Source organism: Arachis stenosperma, chromosome 8, assembly GCF_014773155.1.
Source record: "Arachis stenosperma cultivar V10309 chromosome 8, arast.V10309.gnm1.PFL2, whole genome shotgun sequence".
NCBI lineage: Eukaryota > Viridiplantae > Streptophyta > Magnoliopsida > Fabales > Fabaceae > Arachis > Arachis stenosperma.
In genome coordinates, this window is record NC_080384.1 from 49,180,915 (window position 1) to 49,193,922 (window position 13,008).

Sequence of the window (13,008 nt, forward strand, 5' to 3'; positions counted from 1 at the left end):
TCACTCATGAAGGAACTACCATAGTAAAGAAGACTCGGACAGACATGTTGAACAGGGAATATGAAATGTTTACAATGAAGGAAGGAGAGTCCATCGATGAACTGTTCGAACGGTTCAATGCCATCACTGTTGGCTTAGATGCTCTTGGAATCACACATTCAGAATCTGTGCTAGTGAGAAGAGTGTTGAGATGTCTCACAAAAGAGTGGGAAACAAAAGCCTTAATCATTTCTGATAGTAGTAACTTAGATTCCATGACACTTGATGATTTGAGAGGAAACTTACTTGCCTTTGAAAACTCCTATTTGAAAAAGGATTCAAAAAAGAAAGGAATTGCATTTTCTTCTGTGACTAACCCTCTGGATGATGAATCCAGTGATAACTCTTCTGAAAATGAGTTTGTGTTGTTTGCAAAAAAATTCAGGAAAATGGCAAAACTCAAAAGCAAAGGTAGCAGCTCCAGGAGGACAAAGAAAGATCTTAGCAAGGTATCCTGTTTCAATTGCAAGGAAATGGGGCATTTCAAATCTGACTGTCCTAAGTTGAAGAAGGAAGAAAAGCCGAAAAAAGTGAAGAAGAAGGGACTGATGGCCACATGGGAAGATTTGGAAAATGACTCAGATGATGATGATGAAGAGTCTGAGACCAAATCACAGCACTGTCTCATGGCAAATGAGATAAATCAGGTATCATTTCAAAACTCTAACACTGAAGACCTTCATCTCATGATAGATCACCTTTCAGAAAAAATTATATGTTTTCTAGCTGAGAATCAAGATCTTGAACAGCAAAATTTCATTCTTAAAGCAGAAAATGATTTCCTCAAAGAAAAACTAAGAGAGGCCGAAACTGCTTGTGATCTCGTGGAAGAAAACAAGCAGTTAAAAGCCCAAGTCAGAAGCTGTGAAAGTGATCATTCTGTTCTTGCATATGTAAACTGTTTTAAGCAAAATGAAGAGTTGCTCAAAGAGGTTAAAAGACTTAAAGATGACTTAGCCAAGTTCACTCAAAGTTCTGAAAATTTGAACCAAATCTTGGCTAGTCAAAAACCTCTTTATGATAAAGCTGGGTTGGGATTTTATAAATCTGAAAAATCACATTTTGAAAATATTGCCTCATCTTCAAATGATGTAACATATCAAGACCCAACTCACTTTAACAAAACTACAACTCCAAGATTTTGTAGAATGTGCAACCGAAGTGGTCATTTTCCAGTTCAATGCTTCTTTGGTGAAAGAATGATTGGTGACAAAGTTTACAAAGTTGTTTTTTATTATAATGATCTGGGACACAAGAGGTGGTTTAACGTGAAAGGATCCAAGAAAATTTGGATACCTAAGGTCACTTGAGTTTATTTTGCAGGTCTGCCTAGCATCTAAGAAAAAGGAAAATATGGTACATGGATAGCGGATGCTCTAGGCATATGACCGGAAAGACAACCTTCTTCATAAAGCTTGATGAATATGATGGAGGACTTGTTACCTTTGGTGATGATGCAAAAGGAAAAGTGGCTGTTGGGAAAGTTGGTAAAAACTTTTCTTCTTGTATAAATGATGTGCTTCTTGTAAATGGTTTGAAACATAACTTACTTAGTGTTAGTCAACTGTGTGATTTAGGTTTTGATGTCATCTTTAAGAAGTTTGTTTGCTTGGTTTTTGTGAGAAAACTGGGGATGTTTTATTTGAAGCTAAAGATGCAATAATGTGTATGGATTAACTCTTGAGGATTTAAAGGAACAAAATGTAACATGCTTTACCTCTCTTGAATCTGAAAATGGCTTTGGCATAGAAAGTTGGGACATGCTAGCATGTACCAAATTTCTAAGCTAGTCAAAAGAATTTGGTTAGAGGAATTCCGAACATCAAGTTTGATAAGGATCTTACTTGTGATGCTTGCCAATTGGGCAAACAAGTAAAATCCTCTTTTAAATCAAAAGATGGAATCTCAACCAAAAGGCCATTGGAAATGTTACATATTGATCTTTTTGGTCCTACTAGAACTCAAAGTTTGGGAGGTAAACACTATGGTCTTGTGGTGGTTGATGATTACTCTAGATTTGGTTGGGTACTTTTCCTTGCTCATAAGAAGATGCATTTTATGCCTTCTCCACCCTTTGTAAGAAATTCAAAATGAAAAAGATTTGAAAATTGCCCATTTGAGAAGTGATCATGGAAGAGAATTTGAAAATCAAGATTTTGAAAAATTCTGTGATGACTTAGGGATTTCTCACAATTTTTCATGCCCTAGAACCCCCCAACAAAATGGGGGGTTGAAAGAAGGAATCGTAGCCTTCAAGAAATGACAAGGGCCATGCTATGTGATAATGAAATTCCCAATTTTTATGGGCTGAAGCTGTGAACACAGCATGTTATATTTGAATAGAACAATCATTAGAAAAGGGTTAAAGAAAACTCCTTATGAGCTATGGAAAGGAACCCCTCCCAATCTTAAGTATTTTCATGTTTTTGGATGTAAATGCTTTGTGCTTAATAATAAAGAAATCTTGGAAAGTTTGATCCAAAATCCTATGAAGGAATGTTGTTGGATATTCCACCACAAGCAAGGCCTATAGAATTTATCTCAAAGAACATAGGACAATAGAGGAATCCATACATGTTACCTTTTGTGATTCTAACTTAATTCCCAGTATTGTGAAGGAAAATGATTCAGATTGTGAAGAGGATGGAACGAGTAAAGAAAATTCCAAAACTGTTGAAAATGAAGAATCTGTCAGTCCAATTTTGTCTCGTCAGATTGAAGGAGAAACTTCCAATTTGTCTCCTGAGCAGAGACGAGAAACTGAAACAGTGAGACCACCAGAAGTTCATCAAAACTCTACACCTGTCCGAAAGCCTAGAGAATGGAAATCCATGAGGGGTTATCCTCATGATTTCATCATTGGTGATCCCTCTCTAGGAATAACAACAAGATCATCCACCAAAAGGCCAACCGAACCTAGCAATCTTGCTCTCTTGTCACAAATAGAGCCCAACAATGTCAAACAAGCTCTTGAGGATCCATCATGGGTCAAAGCAATGCAAGAGGAGCTTGCTCAATTTGATAAGAATAAGGTTTGGACATTGGTACCTCATCCGGATGGTAAGAAGGTAACAGGTACTAAGTGGGTGTTTAAAAATAAACTTGGTGAGGATGGACAAGTTGTTCGTAACAAGGCTAGATTAGTGGCCCAAGGTTACGATCAAGAAGAGGGTATTGATTTTGATGATCTTTTGCTCCGGTAGCTAGAATGGAAGCAATTAGGTTGCTTCTTGCCTATGCTGCCCATAAGGGTTTCAAAATGTTTCAAATGGATGTTAAGTGTGCTTTCCTTAATGGTTTTATTGATAGGGAAGTGTATGTGGCTCAACCCCCCGGTTTTGAACATAAAGAATTTCCAAATCATATTTTTAAATTAACCAAGGCTCTTTATGGTCTTAGACAAGCTCCAAGAGCTTGGTATGAGAGGCTTAGTGCCTTTTTGTTGGAAAATCATTTTCAAAGGGGAACCACCAACACTACCTTATTCATTAAACATCTAATGATATATCCTTCTTGTTCAAGTTTATGTTGATGACATTGTGTTTGGTTCGGCCAATGTTTCCTTGTGTGAAGAGTTTGGAAAACTCATGACTAGTGAGTTTGAGATGAGTTTAATGGGAGAGCTTACCTTCTTTCTTGGCCTCCAAATTAAGCAAACTCCTAGTGGTATTTTTATTCATCAAGGAAAATATGCAAAAGAACTTATCAAAAAGTTTGGCCTAGAAAATTCCAAATCAATGGGCACTCCTATGCATCCCAATACTAAACTTGAAAGGATGATGATGGCCAAGATGTGATGAAACAGGTATAGAGGAATGATAGGTTCACTCATGTACCTTACCTCTCTAGACCGGATATAGTCCAAAGTGTGGGTGTATGTTCAAGGTTTCAATCACATCCAAAAGAATCCCACCTTACGGCTGTTAAACGCATCATTAGATACATTAAGGAACTTGTAATTATGGATTATGGTATCCTAAATCTGATGACTTTTGTGCAGTAGGGTTTTGTGATGCAGATTATGCGGGAGATCGGGTGGATAGGAGGAGCACCTCCGGCATGTGTTGCTTCCTTGGAAGCTCACTCAACATGTGGTCAAGCAAGAAACAAGCCACAGTGGCTCTATCCACTGCTGAAGCCGAATATGTTTCCGCATCTGCTTGTTGCTCACAATTAATTTGGTTAAAAACACAATTGGAAGATTACAAATTAAAAATCAATAGTATACCCTTATTTTGTGATAATATGAGTGCTATAAACATTTCAAAAAATCCAGTTCTGCACTCAAGAACTAAGCACATTGAGATAAAATATCATTTCATTAGGGAACATGTGCAAAAGGGTACTATTGATATTCAATTTGTAAAATCTGAAGACCAAATTGCTGATATTTTTACAAAACCTCTCTGTGAAGACAGATTCTGTACCTTGAGAAAAAGTTTGGGAATGCTTGATTTAAGTTTTATTGAAAATTTGTGAATATGTGACTCTGTTCTGTTTTGCTCATAGGTTTGGACGAGATAAAAATAAATGGCACAATGGAAGAGCTGTAGTCAAGGGGGAGGCAACGCAGAATTCAAAATTTATGGGCCCCGCCAAAATTCCATGACCCCACAATAACAGTTTTGTTACTTATCTCTCCATACAAATAAAGAACTTCTTCTTTGTGTCACTATATCTTCTTGGAAGTGGTTATTGTCAAATCAAATCCTTCTCTCCATCTAATCCCTTGATTTAAGGCAACCACTTTTCAGTTTTAGATTTCAAAAGTTAAAAGGGAAATCATCTTTTTGGGTAATAACCACCGAATTCTTTTATCTCAAAAACCATCAACACCTCAAACCCACTAATCACATTATTCATCATCTCTTCTCTTTCACCACCGTCCAAACCCACCATGGAAAAATATTCCCCATTACCAGGAAAAAGAAGCCCGAGTGAAGAAAAGAGCAAAGTCTCACACTTCTCCCACTCCTTCACCTCCACCCTCATCACCCAAGAATCTACTCCGGAAAAGGCTCACAAAAGAATCAAGGGTTTGCACTCAATGACACCACTGAACCACCAAACTTGGAATCCATGAATTCCGAGACAAGTATGTCAAGTCTCATTCTCATTTTGATCCAAGCAGATTTAACTCATGCACCTCTTTCGAGTTTCACAAAGAGGTATGGAGAAACGCCATCAGTGTACTACCTACCTTGTTAGTCGACAATCTCAAGAGCACCAACATTCCCTCTCTGTTGATCTTCTCACTGGAAGCCTCTGCTCCTTATCAAAAAGCCGGTGTACCCGGCCTTGTTCGCGAATTCTATGCTAATATGCGACTCATTGATGGCACCCTTCATTCCTATGTCAAAGGGTTCAAATAGCCCTTGATGCTGAGACAATTGGAGCGGCCCTGGGCTTCAAGGATGAAGGACCGCGAGCATACATGGTGGAGAAATGGACACACAAGTCGGCATCTCTCACAAAACTGTTCTTCAGCACATTTGCACAAACCTTTCCGGATTGCATGGAACCACTCCAACTCACAAAGCTCTTGGACCGGTCAATTCCTTGCTTCACCGCATTATCACTCATATTCTGACTCCCCAAAGCGGCTCACACAACCGAGTAACATTTTCTGACTGTCTCTACTATTTGCTTTGGTAACTTCTACCCCTATTTCCTTTGGTTACATCATGATTAGGCACATGTGGGATTCTGTTAGAAGCACCCGAAAGGCTAACTTGCCTTATGGTATGTTTTTAACTAGAATATTTGAGTACTTTAAAGTTGATTTGTTAAATGAGAAGGTAGAAAACGAGGTGTCTACAATCCGAGGAGGGGGAGCGACCAAGGAAACCAAAGGGCGAAAATCGGACAGTGAGCATGAAGGAAGGCCAGAATCTTCCAAAACAATCCGATCTTTCCAACAGATTTTGGGAGAATTCTCAACATGGCAGACATGATTTTCGATCTCACAAAGAGGCCCGCAAGCAAGCTTATGAGAATGAGAAAGCCTGGAAAAACTGCAAGGAACGGGTCAATTTGATGCTGGAACACCTGAACAAGGATTTGGGAGATGATAGTGAAGGAGGCGCTGAGGAAGAAGACTTTCACTTATCCGATGATTAGCACTTGTGTTTATTCTGTTTGATATTGGCTCCACTAGGCTCAATCTTTTTTTGTATAAGCATGACTTGATACTCACTGCTTTAGGATAATCTCTAGGATGCTTTGATACACTTTTGCTATTTTATCTTGAATATTTTGTTATGTTAATCATGGCTTGTGCAGGTGCCCCTTTGATGACAAAAGGGGGAGGAAATTTAGGTTCCAAAATTGAAATTGGAACGAAACAGGGGCTGGAAAAACAGGGCAACAAGGGTTGAAATTTTCAGTTTTGAAAATTCATGATTACCCTTATTCAATGAATGCATGTTGTTGTTAATGCATCAGTTTTATTATGATCACTACTGTTTGAAGTGCATGTTGTAGTTTATCATGATTAGTTTATTTGGCATTTGGTTTATAATGATTGATTTATTTTGATGCCTGGCTGATTGATTCATCATTGATAAACATGTTGGTTTAAAAATTTTATTTTTGGCAGTTCCTTTAATTATGTAACATATCAAAACTGCCTTGTTTTTGTTTCTTCAAATATTTTTCATCATATTGTTTCGCTCTGATATTCTAAAACAGGAAAATGTTTGAAAAATATTTGGATAGCTTTGTGTTGTATGAATTAGGTTGAGCAGTAAATCAGTTTATGATATCAAATGAGTTTTGATTATCAATTAAAACTGCTCATAAATCAAGCAATTTAGCATTATAAAATTTACTAAATAACATTGTTACTTGAAGCTTGATTTAAATGTTACAGGTTTATGCTTCCCTTGGTAAAATAGCATATATTAAGGGGGAGCCATGTGACATTTTGAAAGGGGGAGAAATTCAAAATCAAAGGGAGTATTCCTTACTTAATCTTTAAATTTCTTTCCATTTCAATTTTAATAATGTTTGTCATCAAGGGGGAGATTGATGAGTTTGGAAAACTCTAAATTAATATTTATGATGACTAAACATTATTAAAAATAATTAATTACAAAATTATTAATCTGATTCTCATTTAACATATTTTGATTAATAATTTTGTTGCAGGTTTTATGTTGGGCCGGGAAATAAGTTTCTGACTTAAGCCCAATAAGCAGCCTTGTTGCATGCTTTATACTATGAGGCTGAAATTTTATATTAATGGGCCAGAATAAATATTAATGTTGCAAGCCCAACCAAATGCTTTCTTGTTTGCTTCCTATGCTTGATCCGCTACACAATTTTATCAGGAAAGCAAATGCTTACCAAATGGGCCAGCTTTGATCATATTGTCACAAGCCCAAATTATACTAAAGAGAATATGTTCCATGCTTGGTCCGAAACAAAGGAAAAATGAAAGCATAGTGCCTCCAACGGAACCAAGTTCTAACAAAGTGATGGATTTCAAAATCTATTACATTGTTAATTAATGCATGGGGAACATGAGAGAGAAAAATTCAGCTGAATTGATTTGATGGCTATTATGCAAACACGCCACTCTATGTTGGGAAGTAAAAGCAAGCTATTCCAAATTAATGTGTTTAACCACTCTACATTGCTTTTCTTCATATTCCTTATTTCTCTCTCATCTCTTTCTTCTTCTCTCTTTGGTCTTTGTCCAGTAAACCATGGACGCCGTGCTCTTCAACAAAGAAAAAGAAAGAGTTGCATGCATCAAGACCATCAAGCTAATGATGGCAAGAAAACATACCAAAAGAAAGATGAGCTGGGGCTGAGATTACTACCAAATGTGGTTAGATTCGGTGAGGTAACCTTGAGCCTTTCATGCTCAAAAATGGAAGAAGAAGATTCGGCCAGCTAGAGGAGATTCTTGAAGCATGGCTTGTCTTCGATTCTGATCAACCACCACAGGGAGTAGCTAGAGTGGCAAAGTGATGGTTGAAGGCAGAGATTGAAGCAGATGAAGTCATCATCATCATGAGGCATCAAGGGTCAGAAATCCATCTTGGAGAGGAAGCCAAGGATGGAGAGCCCGGATTGATGAAGGGTGATGATCAAGAAAGGACTAGAGGTAATTGCATGTTGGTTAATGCATGGTTATCTCTTCTCTCTCTAAGTGGCCGAACCGGTTCTGTGATTGTTGAAGGAGGAAGAAGTTGGTTCGGTTTTGGCTTCAAGTGTGGAGGCTTTCCTCTTCTTTAAAAAGGGGGAACAACCACTGTTGGAAGCAAGGAGAAAATTTGAGAGTGCAAGGCACAGAGTTCTCAGAGCTACCTGAGCTAACAGATTTCTCTTCTCCTTCAATGTATCTGTTTAGTCTGTTTAATTTTGTCATGTCTTGAGTCTCATGGTAAAAGACAAACAGTGAGGTTTGTAATGAAAAAGCCATAGAGCGGAAAAAGGCAGAGAGTGCAAAATTAAAAGAAAAGCCATTGATGTCTTAGAGTTCCTTTGTACATCTTTGTTGTGTATCAAGATTCTGTGGGAATCCCCTTGTAGGTTGGGTTAGCACTTTACAAGTTGTAATTAGATTGATTATAGTGAAATTCCATCATGTTTGTGATGGAGACTGGATGTAGGCTGCACTGCACTTAGCAGCCGAACCAGGATACATATTGGTGCAATCTTCTTCTCCTTCTACTCCAATTCTGTTTTCAATTATACAGGAGCAAAAGCCAGAATTATCTCGTGCCAAGTGACGAGACAAAACAAAAAGTCTCGTGGCAAGGGACGAGACAAAACTGAGTTGCTCGTGTCAAGTGACGAGCAAAAACAGAAAAGTCTCTTCTGAAAGTCAGCAAGTAGTAGCTTCGAAAAAGGGGGCTAAGATTCAACCCCCCTTCTCTTAGCCACTGAAACCATCAAAAATAACTGTTACATACTTTGGCAATATATATAAATATATATATTTAGGGGAATCCCAATCGGATGATCTCTGTAATTCAGTTTCTAATGATCTTTAAATGTTCTAATGTTCTATTATTATGCAGGGTGCAGGCTATCTTGGAATAGTATTTTTGTTTTATTTTACATGATAGTGATAACCAACTTACTCTCACGATATCACAAAATTAGCTAAGTGATAATATTTTTTTTTTATAGTTAAAAGTTTAAACCTCCCCATAAGCCAGCAACTTTGGGGAGAGGTGTAAGATACATGAAAAAACTAACAATAAGGTTCAAACATAACAACTACTACATGATAGACTATCATAACAATAAAACTATCAAATCATAAAAAAACCATGGATCAAAACAAACTACTACTGACGCTACTATCCTTTTCCACCTGTATATTAATCTCAAAAGGAATGTTACATAGTTAACAAATATTATTATTTTTAGTTGGCAATAATTTACATCTTTATTTATTAGGGTTTTTCACAAAAAAAAAATTTACACCTATATTTACTAGAGAAAATATAGGACAAATCACTTAATTAAGCCAAAGGAAGCAAAAAATTATAGCTCCCACAGATTACATAATAACAAAAAAGAACATGCAGGTAAGGAAGTTCCAATTGTTGCAATTACGTAAAATTTTCTCTCCTTTTATTTATTTGAGTACATTGCCCTATTTTATATATTGCTTTATTTGTGGTGATATGGAATTCTCTAACTCGACTCGATGATGAATGTGTTTATGGTAAATAGGCTTTTAGGGCCTGTTCGAAAAGTTTTAAAAATAATTTTTTTGAACTTTTGACTTATGAAAAGTAGTAGTATTAATGTCTGGTGCAATTTTCAAAATCAAAACACAACTTTCTAAATAGCTATTTAGGAAATTATAGAGAAGTTAAAAAAATGATTTCTCGCATAATACTACTACTTTTTATCATATTTTTATAAATTGTTTTTTCCTATAAAAAAACGTAAGAAATTTCACAATATTTGATAAAAGAAAAATTGAAGTAACAAAATATTTCTAACTAAAAACCTTTAAAAAATATAAAACCATTTACAAATTTTAGAACATAGAAATTTATTTTCAGGTTTAATAAAATTTTAGGAACTTCAAGACTAAATCGATTAGTATTTTGTATCTCTAAAAATCTCTCATGAGTAATTTGTCTATTTACTCATGATGATTTGTGTAAATTAAAATTATAATTTATACCTATAAATATTTAATAAATTACAAATTACAAATCAAATAAATTATAATTTATACCTATAAATATTTAAAATACCAATAAATTTATCTATAAAAAAATAAATTTAATGTGATACTCGTACAAAATAGACTCCAATAAATAATACTATTCTAATAATAATAAAATTATTCAAAAAATTTTAATTACTTTTCTTATCCTAACTTAATCTAACATAAAAATGTACAAGTCTTAATTAAATGTCAAAAAACCATAAAAAAAAGAGTTTAGAATAGACATTATAAGTTTTGTAAGTTATCATCCACAATAAACTAAATTGTGTAAAGGAAGTTATTACGAAAATAATAATAGGAGAAAGAACTGGAAGAATGAATTGTGTGAAGGGAGAAGAGGTAGACTCTACGAATAATGTAAAGAATAATGTAAAGGTGGAATAGGTCACCGAGCTAAACAGTGAGAAGGTTGAGTTTTAATTGGATCAATAGATAATGAATCAAAGCCATAAGGAAGAGAAATATTATGGAGGTTAAGGTTAGTGATTGGGCTTCATATGATATGTGAGTTAAAATTTATCGTGAAGGGGAAGGACATTTTATTAAAGGCAATTTTTGGAAATTGAAAATTCTTTCTGCAACAAAAAATTTATTTGATAAAAAAAATCAATAATATATTGATAGATATTATCGTTGATTTTGATAATAAATTAAAATAATATATATATATATATATATATATATATATATATATATATATATATAAAATAAGAGTAATAACCAATTTTAAAATTCAATACAAAAGGATGGATATATATTAAATATAATAAAATGAAAAAAAATGATAACATATGAAGAATACATAAAGAGTACATGGAGTACAAAAGAAAAATTAAAAACTCGTATTTTACAATACTTTTTTTGTTCTTATTTCACTATTCTTACTTTTTTTACTAATCAGTGTCTCACTGTGATTATGTGTCTCTTTCCACTATTTATAAGTGAAGTTATTTAAGTGTCAAACAAACAAAATCTGTTATTTCAATTTAAATTTATGTAATTAATTAGACAATTAACTGTTGTTATTGTATAACTATACAGGAGATTTTGGTAAGATGTCAAGTGATTCAAGTAATGATGTTTTGGAATTCCATAAGAATATTGTCTTCAGCGGCGATCACTTCTGAATGATTCTTTTATAAAAGAAAAAAGAGGGACAAAGAGTTCTATTGAAAATTTTCTCCCAACGAAGAGGATGAGGAGTAAATCGAGAAAAAAGATGAAGATCAAGAAAGATGAAAAAGAGTTAAATCAAGACAAAAAAATAGGAATAATTAATGTCTAATTTCTTCTTTCTAATTTTAGCTAAGACGTATTAATGATTTTTTTATTGATTCTGATTTTATATTGTTTTATTTTTAGGTTGGTAAGTATATTATTTTATTTTTGAAGAGTATCTCCATTTTTGCTGATTATAACATTCTAATTAGGAAAACTAAAAATTTATAAATGTTTCGTATATTGGTCTTAAGATAGTGATTCTCCAGCTTTCAAAAAATTCATTGTGTATTTTTGGATTAACGTTTGTAAATAGAGATTTGTATAAAATTAATTTTATAAAATTAATTTTATTCAAGAGTAAGTTGGCACCAATGTAATTTATGTTTAGTAATTTTTATTAAAAATAGATTATAATAAATTAAATATTGTTTGGAGTACATTATTCAAAATTATTTTTAGATTAAAAATTATAGAAAAATATATAAATTTAAATAATTATTTTATGTTATCTTATACTTTTATTTTAGATATTTAAATAAATTTTAATATTTTTTTAGTACTCCCAGTACTTTTTAGTATTTTAATAATATTAATATAAACATAATATAAAACAAAAAAATATTTCATACAAAAAAATAGCAATAACAATAAAAAAATTCATATAAAAAAATTTATAAAAAATAATAATATGCATAAAAGAGTATTAGAAAAAAACAATAAATATATAAATAATGAAGAACACCATCATATGAAAAAATAATTTTAATCTAACTTAAAAAAATAAATATAAAAATTAGAATTTATAATTTTTGATAAACATACATTTTAGAAAATAAAAAAATTACCAAACATAAAAATAAAACATTCCATATATATATATATTTTTACAATCCAAAATCAAGCACACCCTACCAGGTTTACACTGTGTTGCATCTATTGACTATTATGATTCCACTGCAGCTCATATAGCCAAGTTTGCGGCAGCAAAGATTGAGGTTAGGGGTGTTGATAATCCGATTCGGTTCCAATATTCGGTCTGTCTCCGAATTTTGTAGGGACTAATTTGGTGTGATTTTATTGGATATAAGAGTCTCAAAAATAAATCTATTATTATTTCAGGTCGGATTCGAGCCATAGTTTAGGTCACCTAAATTTGATTCAGTGACTCGGTCATCATACACAATTAATATTTTGTGTTATTAGTAATATATAATATCTATTTTTATGTGGAATTTAAGTATTGTAAACTTTAATATTTTGTATTATTAGTCATTATAAGACTATAAGTTAATGTTTTATATTTAAAATGCATAAAACTTTAGACTAATGCATAATATTATGTTATTTGTACTGATTTAAATATTTTGTATTATTAGATAATATTAATATTGATTGTGGTTATGCTTTAATTTTAGGAAAGGGTTGGTTCTTGTTATATTTTTTTAAGTGAATTTTATTATGTCAAATAATGATTGAAGTTTTGGAAATTTAGATATTTTCATATGCTAGCTTATAAAAAAGTAATATTAACGGCCCAGTTT